The sequence below is a fragment of the Patagioenas fasciata genome, chromosome 2 (assembly GCF_037038585.1).
Source record: "Patagioenas fasciata isolate bPatFas1 chromosome 2, bPatFas1.hap1, whole genome shotgun sequence".
NCBI lineage: Eukaryota > Metazoa > Chordata > Aves > Columbiformes > Columbidae > Patagioenas > Patagioenas fasciata.
Window position 1 is genome coordinate 84,180,722 of NC_092521.1, and position 13,547 is coordinate 84,194,268.

Below are 13,547 nucleotides of genomic sequence, written 5' to 3' on the forward strand. Positions count from 1 at the left end.
CTCTACCTTGACAGCAACATCTTGGCACAAGGCAGAAATCTGGATGGGTTTACACCTACACTGCCTGTTGATGTATTTTTATTGCTGTAGCTACCCCTATAACCATTTTCCACCATCCAAGAGTCAGTATAAACATAGAGAGTACTGGCCATTTTTTCTCATTCAGCAACATATGGAGACAACTGGGCGGCTTTCAATTCTGCAAACTGACTTGATTTGCCTTTTCCTTCAGCAGTTTGAGATGTGTCATCTGGGACTCTAAAGCAGCTTTCTGCTTCTGATGTTTTTCCAAAATATGACAGGACACATCAAAGCATGTTGATCCCAATTTCCTGGTAATTTATTATACAGTGAGGCCTTTTTGTCATTAGTCAACTCCTCAGGTTGTGCTCCAAAATCTCTGCCTTCTGATCAGTCCATTCTGTGATTTCTGGGTGGTTGAGGTTCCCCAGTCAAGCTCATTGCATGATCAGTGCTACCCACTTATTGTGTGTAGCATCAGTCACACTGTAAAAGTCAAAAGCAGGCATTAATGAGTCCTGAAATTTGGTGTACAGAAAGAAAAGGAGCTGGTAAGGGAACAAACAAACCAGTGTTGAGAACAAGAACATCAACATTGTGAACAGCAACAGCTAAACAGGTATAACAACTGTAAATTCAGCCTAGCACATTCTGATCAAATCTATAGTTATCTTCAGCCTCAGACTGGGTGCAAAAAAGGACTGTTTTGTGTTGACCCCAACTGACAGGTCCCTAACCAGTTGCTGGCCATCCCCCAGCTCAGCTTCCCTGCAGCAGGGTATGAATTGGAAAGGCACAAGTGAGGGTAAAAATCCCCCCATGGGTTCAAAATAAAAATACTTTAATATGTGGGGAGGGAGGGGAGAACGAAATAAACAAGTGATGTAAAAACAGTCACTCACCACCAGCAGACCAATACCTAGCTGGTCTTCAAGCAAGTGCAATTTAGGACCTACCCATTAGCTGAGCATGATGGAATATCTTGTTGGGGTCAGCTGTCCTGACTGCATCCCCTCCCAGCTGCTTGCCTACCCCCAACCTACTTGCCAAGGTGGGCAGAATGGGAAACAGATGAAGTCTTGATGCTGTGCAAGAGCTGTTGAGTAATAGCTAAGGCACTGTTATTTTATCTATGTTGAGCAATTGCTAAAGCACTGGTGTTTTATCAATTCCAAAACACAGGACCATAAAGGCTGATATGAGGAAGATAAATTACATCCCAGACAGACATATTGCAGACTAGTAATGTCTTGTACATATCTTGGAAAATAACTGCTCCTTATCCTAAAAACTTGTTCACATCCCTTCTCAAAATACCACCACCTCTTATGACCACCTGTCCTTTATTTTTCAAACCGTGGAAATGTCCATGGCAAAACTAAACTCCTGTAGAGATGATTTTTTTCCTGTTTTGCAATAAATGATTGGAAGCTGAGGTGCACTCATTACACCACAAGAAGTCAATCACATCCTTAGGAACAACTTCTTCCCTCTCCACAAGCATATTCAGGATCAAGGCAGCCATCTCTTGACCGTTGAGCAAAGCTGAGCTCTCCATCCATGCTCCAGCATACATGCAGAGAACAAAATCCCACTCTCTATAGTTAAATCCACCCTTTTGCAAGAAAGAGGCAGCACATTTGTGACACATGCATAAGAAATTTAAATTAAACATATGCACTTATTGTATGACATATGGCTAGAGGCTCCAGTTGCAGACCATGACTATTGTGTAAGGTGCTGTGAAAACATGGGATCAAAACATTTCCATACTAGAGTTGATCACACAGCTATCAGTTTGAATCCAAGCAAACAGTGAGACAATATCGGTTTGATAAGCAGCAGTTCCATCACACCAGAAGCTGAACTGCTATTAATACGCATTCCTCCAAAAATAGGGTGGATTTAACTACAGAGAGCAGGATTTTGTTCTCTGCATGTGTGCTGGAGCATGAATGGAGAACTCAGCTTTGCTTAGTGGTCAAGAGATGGCTGCCTTGATCCTGAATATGCTTGTGGAGAGGAGAGAAGCTGGTCCTAAGGACGTGACTGACTTCTTGTGGTGTAATGAGTGCACCTCAGCTTCCAGTCATTTCTCCATGCAAGTGAGAACAAAGACTCTTCGCATTTTTCAAAAAGTCCTTAGATGTGGCAGAATTTGGGTCCTTCCAAAAAGTTTAAAGTCTGTGATTGGTGTGGTAAAAGTCTGAATTTCCCCTGTAGCCAAATTCTATTCCTAGTTTAGCAAAATGAAAATCCTGATATACTGATAACATATGTGGTCTACTTTATCTTTAGACCAAATTTACAAATTGCTATATGGGGTTTTAAGTCCCTAATGATCACTTTAGAGGCAAATATCTTAATACAACACTGGAACAGAAATCACAGCCTTGTGGGAGGGGCTTGTCTTGTACTGCTAAGTGCCTATTTGTTTTTCTGCAGAATTATCTATTGCCTTTAAATTGAAACATTTGAAATCCGAGAATGACTTGAAGAAGCAAAAGACTAAAATGTTGGGAAACACCGTGTCAGCAGATCTAATACCTTCTAACCAAATAATTTCAAGGTGTTTTTCTGCCTTGAATTCCTCTGATATTTTGGCTGATTTTTAATATATTTTTAAACGAGATATAAATATTATCTCTCTGAACTTGACTGCAAAGTCTTATTCCCAGCTAAAAAAGATGAGAAAAACAAGTGGGTTTTGATGGACATTAAAAGCTTGGTTGTTCTTTCTCTTCTGAAGTATTATGACATTCTCATAAAACCCGTTTTCCCTTTAAAGCCAAAGCAATGCTCCAGTTAATAATGTAACACTCATGGCACCAGCCACCTCTAATCATGAGAGAAACAAGCTGGCCCAAGCAAAATCCTGCTTGAGGGATTTGTTCAAGCAAATGTGCCCCTCACCCCTCCACACTAGAAGCTGCTGAAGATAAGAAACGTGATGATACCTTAATATGATGCAGTGCTGTCACTTTTTTTTTTTTGTTTTAATTCTGTGGGTGAAACAAAGGAATTTTATGTGTGCTATTTTAACGTACACCTGGAATAGTGCTATGTAGATGTAGGAAAGGCTACTTTGGCAGAAGCAGGATATTTATTAGAAGGGTTTCCGACACTACTACCTCTTAAAAAAGGAGGAGGTGGTTAGAAGTATGTGCAGCAATAAATATGTGATAGACTCCTCTTGACTGGAAATTTTTGTAGGTTAAAGAAACTTACTGTCTAGATCTCTTCCTTGTGTGTCGGTCTTGGTGGGATGATGTTCTAAGATGCCTTTCCACTCTTTGTTTCTGTCCCCATGTATTAGCGTGAGTGTTCCCAGACACATTTTACCGTGACAAAAGTAGCTGTTCCTCTTCTATGCATCACATTGAAAATATGTGTAACTTGTCTTTAAATGCTACTGTAACCCCACAGTGAGCTATGGAGATGAGGCCACAATGCTGAGTTGGAAAGAATCTGGACTGTAAATGATCCGTTACTTCTCTTAGACAGTCTGCTTTTAACCTTACATTTGGGGTCAGGAATGAGGGTGCTGCTTAGCATTTGCAATTCACGAAATGCTAATAGAGGGTAAATAGGTGGAAGTGCCCTTCTGCGGCCCTAGTTGCTGGGACAAATTTCTGCTCCACTAGCTGACTTCAGCACTCATCACTGCAGTGTGTTCTACCAGGTGTGTGGAAACAGGATCCCTGTGCAACATGAGTTGAGGCCGGTTCTGTAGAAGATCCAAAACCAGTTACATAGGCTCGTTTTCTGGTAACTGAGGAGACCTGGATAGAGGGTGGGCACTATAGATACATAGTTTTTTTTTTAAAGCAAAGGCCTCACTTAAACATAATGATCCTTACGACACTGACTACTTAACCCCATTTCTGAAGCTTGAAACTGATTATTTTTGCTGTCATCTGCGTAAATGAGTTTCCTGCCTGTTATGGAATAACTTTAGCAAGTGAATGCTGAGCTAGCTTGTTCATGTTTTACTGACAGGGCACTTCCTTCCACTCCCCAGAAGAACTAGTAATGAATGATCCGACAGGTTTATTTCATGTGGCTATATGTTTATTTCCAGGTATTTCTAAATAACACTGCTTGTCAGTGTAAGAGCTGCATAGTGCTCTGTGCTTTTGGGGGTTGAAGAGGCAACAGAAGCCTTGTTCAGGGTAGCTGAATATGGCTTAGGCCTTATTTGCATGGCAGCAGTGAGAGCTGGAAGCTGAGTAAGTGTGGTGGGACAGGAAGATCAGTTGAGAGTTTCACTTGTGGGATGTATCCAGCCTTAAGCGAGAACTACCTGAGCTGCTGCCTGAGCTCATAGATTAAAGAATGTCTGAAGAGCTGGTGTGAGTAGGGAACAAGAGGGAATACACATGTCACTGGGAAACTTTCATAAGGGGAAGAAGTTCTGCTGCATGATCTTGCTCTTGGATACAAGGACAGCAAACAGAAAGCAGAGAAAGGTAGAGACTAATATGAGAAAGACTTGTGTGGAGTGTGCTGGATGGGAAATGAGATGTTCTGTGTGTTAGTTTGCTTGTGTAATGTTCAGCACAGGTGTCTTACAACTGTGTGTTGATGAGAGAAAGACTTCTCAACTGTGCCATTTCACAAGGAACCATTAACATTCAGTGGTGTGAAGTGTACAATGGTCTGTGGTTTTAATGACAAATTTATGATAATTGTACTTTACTGATCCTCCAGGGAAACAAATATAGACCTGTGGTGATTTCATATTTGTTAATGCAAATTTAGCTAACATACAGTAGTGCTGAAAATTGTTGGTCTATTGAATTCAATGGCAGAAATCCTTGGGCAGCTCCATGTCAGCACCTTATTCTCTGAGGGACCTTTGTAAAAAACCTCAACAGCAGGTACTCCGTCTGCTAGGTTTTCCTTTGTAGCATACAGGAGTGGACTGAAGCATCTTCATGGGAAAATCTGATTAAGAATATGGTCACATGTGGAGTGAATGATCTATTCTTTTTGTCACTGCCCTAACTGTGCTGGTTAATTTTCACTGCTAAGACTAACCTGCCAAGTGCAAGAGTACTGGGCAAATGGGGGCATTCTGAGAGAATGATTAAGACTCAGTCTTGAATCACTGAATTAGAAGAACATTTTACCATTTAACTTCAATCAGATCAGGATCAGAAGCCCTTTGTCAGAATGTGAGGGTCCGAACAAGGGCATCCTGAAAATGAAACTTTCATTCTGTGACTGAGGCTGTTGGTATGACAGTCAGGAGAAACAGTAAGAGTTCTTCTGCAGCATTACATATTGATATCAATAGCTTAATGAAAAAAAGATCAGAGATATTTGAAAGGAAGTTCAAAACCTTTTTCTTAGAAAATGAGAAAAAGGGCAACATATGTTTTTGTTTGCTGATATTGAATGGGAGCAGTTGCTGGTAGCTGTGATAAATTCAGAAGCAGAAGCCTGTTTTGCTAATAAATATTTGATTTTTTCAGCACCCAGAGAAACGCATTGGATGGGACACTGTACGAACATATCATGGAATATTCCCTTGCCCTGTACAATTCTCAGCTAAAAAAAAGCCCCAGCCAGTTTAGGAAATAGAAATCTAAACATACTCCGAGGCTTTCTGCCCTTGTTTCAAATGCCTGGATTATTAAAGAGATGCAGTTCCTTTATAGGCGTTGCGTGGTGTGATGAGGACTGCCCAGTACATCTGACCTTGTCCTACTCTTTAAGGAGGAAGGAATGAGGGAATAGGAGAGAGAAGGGACAAAGTCCTTATAAGCTTTGAAGAACAGAAATGTTTCTTCATTTAAATAAAGGCAAACCACACATTCTGTCTATGAACACTGTCTGCCCTGTTTGTGCTGCCCATGTTCTCCAGCTGGAAAGCTTGAAATCATTTCTCCCAAGTAACAAGTGATAGGACAAGAGGAAATGACCTCAAGTTGTGCCAGGAAAGTTTCAGATGGGATATTGTGAAAAACTTCATGGAAAGGGTTGTCAGGCATTGGAACAGGCTGCCCATGGAAGTGGTGGAGTCACTGTCCCTGAAGGGGTTTAAAAGATGTAGAGATGAGGTTCTTAGGGACATGGTTTGGTGCTAGAGTTAAGTTAATGGTTGGACTCAGTCTTGAGGGTCTTTTCCAACCTAAATGATTCTATGATTTCATATGTGGTCCTCTACGTTACTTTTTAGAGACATTACATTGTTTCGATGATTAGAGGCAAAGACTTTGGTGGAATTCAAAAATATGACATGAACGGCTCTGTGTTCATGGGTGTGGTTAAAGCACTATACTGAGGTATGAATATGTCCTCAAGAGTTTGCACTATTCACCTATATTGCATTCTTAAAATGGATGTTACACCACAGATTTTGGGGAAAGTAACATCAGAGGCAATGTAGGCCCACTGATGAAGGGTGTGGGTGCCGTGGTGACAGAAGATACAGAGAAGGCAGAGATACTGAATGCCACCTATGTATCTGTCTACTCTGCTGGAGGCTGTCCTGAGGAGCCCTGTACTCCTGAGGCCTCAGAGAAAGTCAGGACAACGGAGGAGTTTGACTTACTTGATGAGGACAGGGTTAGGGAGCAATTAAGAAATCTGGACATCCATAAATCCATGAGTTCAGAGGGGATGCACCCACGGGTGCTGAGGGAGCTGACTGAAGTCATTGCTAGGCTACTCTTCATCATCTTTGCCAAGTCTTGGGAAATGGGAGAGGTGCCTGAGGACTGGAGGAAAGCAAATGTCACTCCAGTCTTCAAAAAGGGCAAGAAGGAAGACCTGGGTAACCACAGACTGGTCAGCCTCACCTCCATCCCTGGGAAACTGGTGGAACAACTTATCTTTAGTGTCATCTCAAGGCATATCAAGGATAAGAGGGTCATTAGGGGCAGTCAACATGGCTTCACCAAGGGGAAGTCATGCTTGACTAACCTCGAAGCCTTTTATGAGGACATAAGGTGGACAGATGATGGCAAGGCGCTGGGTGTGATCTACCTTGACTTCATTAAAACATTTGGCACAGTCTCCCACAGCATCCTCACAGCTAAACTGAGGGAGTGCGGTCTGCATGATCGGGTAATGAGGTAGACTGCAAACCCTCTAAAGGAAAGAAGCCACAGAGTCGTGGTCAATGGGGCAGAGTCTAGTTTGAGGCCTGTATCTAGTGGAGTGCCTCAAGGGTCAGTACTGGGGTCAGTATTATTCAATATATTCATCAACGATTTGGATGAGGGAATAGAGTGTACTGTCAGCAAGTTTGCTGATGACACCAAGCTGGGAGGAGTGACTGACACGCCAGAAGGCTGTGCTGCCATCCAGCGAAACCTGGACAGGCTGGAGAGTTGAGCAGGGAAAAATTTAATAAAATATAACAAGGGCAAGTGTAGAGTATTGCATCTGGGTAGGAACAATCCCAGGTTTCAATATCAGTTGGGGAATGACCTATTAGAGAGTGGTGTAGGGAAGAGGGACCTGGGGGTCCTGGTGGAAAACAGTATGACCATGAGCCAGGGCTGTGCCCTTGTGGTCAGGAAGGCCAATGGCATCCCGGGGTGTATTAGAAAGGGGATGGTTAGTAGGTCGAGAGAGGTTCTCCCTCCCCTCTACTCTGCCCTGGTGAGACCATGTCTAGAGTATTGTGTGCAGTTCTGGGCCCCTCAGTTCAAGAAGGACAGAGAACTGCTGGAGAGAGTTCAATGCAGGGCAACAAAGATGATTAAGGAAGTGGAGCACCAGGAGGTGAGGTATGAGGAAAGGTTGAGGGAGCTGGGTCTCTTTAGCCTGGAGAAGAGGAGACTGAGGGGTGACCTTATAAATGTTTATAAAAAGGGTGAGTGTCACGAGGATGGAGCCAGGTTCTTCTCGTTGACAGTCAACGGTAGGACAAAGGGTAATGGGTTCAAACTGGAACACAAGAGGTTCCACTTAAATTTGAGAAGAAACTTCTTCTCAGTGAGGGTAACAAAGCACTGGAACAGGCTGCCCAGGGGAGTTGTGGAGTCTCCTGCTCTGGAGACATTCAATATCCTCCTGAACACATTCCTGTGTAGCCTCATCTACGTGTTCCTGCTCTGGCAGAGGGATTGGAGTAGATGATCTTTTGAGGTCCCTTCCAATCCCTATCATTCTGTGATCCTGTGATTCTGTGAAAGTAGGACTTCAGCCCAAGATTATTAACTGTAGGTAGAATCAGTTCAGAGATAACTGCTGTATTATTACTGAAATAACAGATGTAAAACTAAGCAAAGAAAATGAGTGGGAACTTAACACTGTATTTAGTGAAGAGTAGCAGGATCAGGTAGGGATTTGACAATATTGCTGGATGATATTAAATTTGTAACGAGAAGTCTTAGAAAAATGTATTAACTGACACAGCCAAGGACAGTCTCTACTGAACTTGAAAGCAGAGGAAGGATCTTGGTGATTCTTGGAGCAGTCAACATCAGTGTAGAGTTAGGGGACTGGGAAATGCTTTTTTTTTAAATTAGGAAGGCCTGTAGGAAGGCCATAAAATCATGCAGGTTTTTAATTATCGAGATATAGATTAAGATAATAACTATGCACAAATTAAGAAGGGTACATAGTGCAGGACTGCTTTAACTGGTTTTGAGCCTGCGCAGTCACAGGCACTCTTGGATCCAGCCCTGGGGAATGGAGCCAACTATGACAAATGAGGTGAAGAGAAACTATGGAGCACACTGGTGTCAGGCTGGGAGCAATGACAAGTGCCTAAGGAAGAAGCATAGAATGTTTTTTTTTTTCCTTTGAGGTTAGTAAAGGCTAATGTTGGGAAAATGCACCTGAGGAATTCCATTCGATTATGGCAATCTCCATCTGTACAACTGACAAATATCTGTGATTTCCTTAGAGGGACTGTGTGCTGGTTAAGTCTACACAGGTTAAAGGTTGATAGGGGTGAAGTCAGTAGGAAATTAGCATAAAGTATTAAGCAGGTATTTTCTGAAGCTACTGTGTAATCGGTGCAGTAAGGAGAAGGATAGGATGATATACAGAAATGAAAAAAGACTATGAAATTTAATGCTTTTTCAATAGATAAAAATTATTTTTGCATGCTATTTGTCACTCCTGTTTCTATATCACTCTTTTAGAGCTAGGACTGTTTTGTCTGCTCAACAGGGTAGGTGAAGCTGACTACACCAGGATATGTTGAGGATTTGTAACAGGATATTATAGGTTGTGCTGTGTAGTCTATAGATATATCTTTTATTATGAAAAACACTTTGCTCTCTTATCTGACTTTTGCAATGGTCCAGAGTGGTGTTGGAGGAGTGAGGTGAATTATAGAGAAATAAGACACAGCCTTGGTTTTACCACTAACAATAATGACTAGCCAGGCTTGAAGTGAGGAAGCAAGACACGGCCTTCTAGAAGATAAACTATCCTACTTCATACAGAGAATTCCTACTCACAACAGCTCCTGAAGGAAAGAAGCTGCATTCTCAGGCACAAGGGAATTGTCATCTTATTAGAGGCATTTATTTTTTGAGAGAGAAAAAAAAATGAAAACATTACCACATTTTTTTTTCCTGCTATATGCATAGTATAGAAAGGGCCAGAGAAAGTAGTTCCAAGAAAACTGAAGAAGATTAGAAAAAGGACTAGGACAAATCTGTTCAGTAATGGTTTTATTATCTATTTTCCATAATGTAAGAATGGAAATGAGCTTTATTTAGAAAATCTTAAGTTGCTGGAATAATCAGATAATTTGCAGGAAAGCATGAAATGGTCTGGCCTGATTCAAATAAGCAAACCACTGCTATTCGATATAACCACAATAAAAACCTATGTTTTGTAAGAAAGAAACTTTAAGTTATTGATGTCTTTGTTATAGTGGTTATTTTTGGTCTTTTTCTTTTTTTGTTTCTTTGTTTGTTTGTTTGTTTTGGTTTTTTATAAATGCATTAGGTCTTCTGATCAGTGAAATGTGATGGATGTGGAGATGTAAGACAGGAGCCATGTATTGAATTTTAAAAATACCATGTAGCTTAAAGTTTACTTTTGAGGAAAATGAAATGGAGCTTTTTATATAACAGTCATTTTTGTGGCCAAACTTCAATATAAATTTAATTTCTTTTTAAAGCATATACTTTGGTTGTATTTACCAAATAACTTGGTCAATGTAAAAATGATCTCCCAAATGATAGCTGTAGGGTGAGGTGGGGATCAGGGAGCAAGGTTTTCCTCAGAAGTGCTGTGAAAGATGATGTTTTAGTTCCGTCATCTGCTGAATGGGTTTGAACATGCTTTATCCATTCATTTGATTGCTTCCTGAATCCTGAGAATGTTAGCTCCTGTGAGGGTACCCAGGTGCTCTGGATATCCATATGTTTAAACTCTTTGTGCTTTTCTCCTGTGCACAGACATGTGGACAGAATACCTTGTCCTCATACTGCATGACACAAATTTCTGGGTTAATCCAGTCTCATGCACCCCCAGCACAGAAAAGGAGAGCAATGAATTGTGTTCTTGCAAATCCATCCAGTCTTTCCTTCCAAGACTGGACACATTAGGCTGGGTCACCTGCCTTGGAAAGACAGAGCTTTGAAGAAAGTTGCAGAGGAGCAGAAGAAGGTACTATACCCTAATGCCTTTCTCTGCCTTCTTTGGCTGGCAGTGACCTGCACCCTGTTTTCCTGAGGTCTTTGTCAGGTACTTGCTCCTGCAGCAACCTGATACCTCACACTGTGTGTGAGGTCGGAGTGCCAAATGGATCACCCTTGCCTTTTGTTGCCCAAGTGACACAACCACAAAACTTAATGGCAAGATATTATAATTTCTTAGTGATCCTGAAATGGTCCTTCTTCCTCCATACGTCTTCTGATTTCATAACATGCTGGAGTTTCCCCTCTATCTTTCTAGCTTCCTTTCCCCATAATTGCCAGTCTGTAATGTCATGCCTTGCCTTTCAGCTCCTGGTGAAGGACAGCTATGCTGGAACTACCTATCCATGATGTGGGGCTACCTTCACTTACAGCTCCAGTACTAACTCTTCATTTCCTAAATCTGTGTTGTTGCTGCTGAGGTCTACCTTGACTTCAGTAAAGCATTTGACACAGTCTCCCACAGCATCCTCACAGCTAAACTGAGGGAGTACGGTCTGCATGATCGGGTAATGAGGTAGACTGCAAACCCTCTAAAGGAAAGAAGCCACAGAGTCGTGGTCAACGGGGCAGAGTCTAGTTGGAGGAAGTGGAGCACCTCCTGTATGAGGAAAGGCTGAGGGAGCTGGGTCTCTTTAGCCTGGAGAAGAGGAGACTGAGGGGTGACCTTATAAATGTTTATAAAAAGGGTGAGTGTCACGAGAATGGAGCCAGGTTCTTCTCGTTGACAATCAACGGTAGGACAAGGGGACAAGAGTCTCCTACTCGTCCGCCTGGGCACATTCCTTTGTAGCCTCATCTAAGTGTTCCTGCCCCAGCAGAGGAATTGGACTAGATGATCTTTTGAGGTCTCTTCCAATCCCTAACATTCTGTGATTCTGTGATTCTGTGACTGGTTCTGTATTTCATCTCTCAGTCCTATGATGCCAGGGAAAGCTTTTGAGTCTTTCAGTCTAGGAAATTGTAAATAAACAGGGAAAATTGCTTTAAGGAAATGGACAGATATTCAGGGCAGGAATACTGAAATGAAATAGACAAAAAAAAAAAAATTCCTGTGGATATGGGTCATCTTTTTGCTATGTGAGCTTATTCCTTCCCATCAATTTTTTCTGTTGCACAGTGAGTATAAATCTGAATTAGTATTTTGAAGTTAGGGTAGGGCTGGCAGTTTAAACAAGTTGACGATCTGCTCTATATTTTCAACCAACAAAATGTTAATTTGGTGCAGATTTGCTAAACCCCTCAGCTTGCAATGTGAAGTTCTTGCTGTGGCAGATAATGGCTCAAAGGTTTTGCTGGCTGTTGTATGTGAACAGGAGCTCTTCTCCTGATCTTTTAAACTTAACAGAGATTCACAAAGGCAGCAGGATTCAAAGTTATGAAATTTTTCTAATATCCAGCAGCCATGTAATTTTTTCCTTATTAAAGACCTTTACCTAATTTTTATGTAAATAACTACAGACTGGTGGCCACTCTAATCCAACAGCATTACTGCTGGCAAACAAGGGATTGAGAAGAAAATGCTGTATTGAAATTAAAGCTGCAGGGCCCCATAGAGTCAGGTTACTATTAAATTCTATAGATACTGTATGCTTCTTTCCAGTTCCATTGCTCTTTAATCCATTGCTCAGGGTTTTCTATAACTAAAAAGTATTTATTTAATCCTCTTTTCACACACTGTAATGCAAACCTTGATGCTGAATAATCCACCGAGGTTTGCATATTTATTGTAATAGATCTCTGATTCATTAAATTACTAAATTTTACTGACAGCAGAGCAGGGTGGAAAAATGTCAACATGGTCTTGCAAATCCAGCAGTTGCTCATTTCTGAAGATCAATGTGATCGCTATTATTGCCTGTTTACTACTCTTTAGCATTAACCTTTATAAAGTGATGGAAGGATGGGAGGAACTCCAGGCCAGGCTTTCAAACTGCAGTAACATGTATTTTTTCTCAATCAACATTTGACTGAACTGAGAAACCAGGGGATAAGGGTTTACAAGGGTATTGGATCGGAACTCCATTGCTAGACATTTTGGGTTTTGTTTGGTTTGAACTGTGTTAGTGGTATCATATGGTCTTTGAACATTCATCAGTATTGTGGCATTTGATATTGCAAACACATGCCAAGAAAACCAGAAGCCCAACATGAAACAGTGGGATCAAAGATGCATATGTTCTCTAGCGGCTGATAAAATGTCTCCCCCCAGCCATCTGAGTGTCTGATCTGCAGACACTAATCTCTGGAATTTGTGGTGATGTTCCTGGTCCCTAATCAGTGTTATATTTCATGTGTGTTTTGCTGGGACTTTCTTGGGTTAAGGAGGAAGGGAAATATTACTTAGCGTAACATGATGTCAGTAGCAGTGTTGAGGATCCTGATATGTATTTAAGTTTAGCCCTGAGGGGCACTGGTGTAATTCTAACATTGGATGTAGATCATCTGAATTCTTGATTCAAAGCATTTGTATCTGTTTATATATATGTGTGTGTATATATATATATATATTTTTTTTTTTTTTTTTTTAACTGAAATTCCTCACAGTTCATGCCCACTCTTTCAGTGAGAGGCTCTTGGTCATGTGAACAAGACTTCTGATTGAGAAAGGAAAATAGACTTTTGTTTTTAGGTGAAACAGCCCCCACAGTGCATTCTACTAAATAAAACTGTGCTGGGAAGTACAAAAGAGAAGCATTATTAAGGTATTCATTAACTGTGCTTGAGAGGTACTGGAGACAAGAATTTAGTCACGCTTCATTTGGATTCCTCGGGAATGTCTTTGTTTAAATTAATACAACTGATTTCAGTTATGAAGAGGCAGAACCCATATCTGAATGGGACAAAAGAAGTCTCAACAGAAATTTGAAACAGGCTTTACATTTTATGATTTTTGACTTTCTGGTT

The 13,547-nt window shown here is 41.2% G+C and overlaps 2 long non-coding RNA genes across 4 annotated transcripts in view; one reads left to right on the forward strand and one right to left on the reverse strand.

Moving 5' to 3' along the window:
- Positions 1-318: 318 nt before the first annotated feature.
- Positions 319-3,452, reverse strand: LOC139827394 (uncharacterized). The gene is made up of 2 exons (XR_011737924.1): positions 3,250-3,452; positions 319-507 (listed from the first exon to the last, which is right to left on the reverse strand). It is a non-coding gene; the product is annotated as an uncharacterized lncRNA (long non-coding RNA).
- Positions 3,453-4,075: 623 nt separating this feature from the next.
- Positions 4,076-13,547, forward strand: part of LOC139827396 (uncharacterized) — a 51,296-nt gene continuing 41,824 nt past the window's right edge. For all 3 annotated transcript variants that reach the window (XR_011737928.1, XR_011737927.1, XR_011737926.1), the window contains exon 1: positions 4,076-4,490. This is a non-coding gene — a long non-coding RNA (uncharacterized lncRNA). The remainder of the gene's footprint in view (positions 4,491-13,547) is intronic.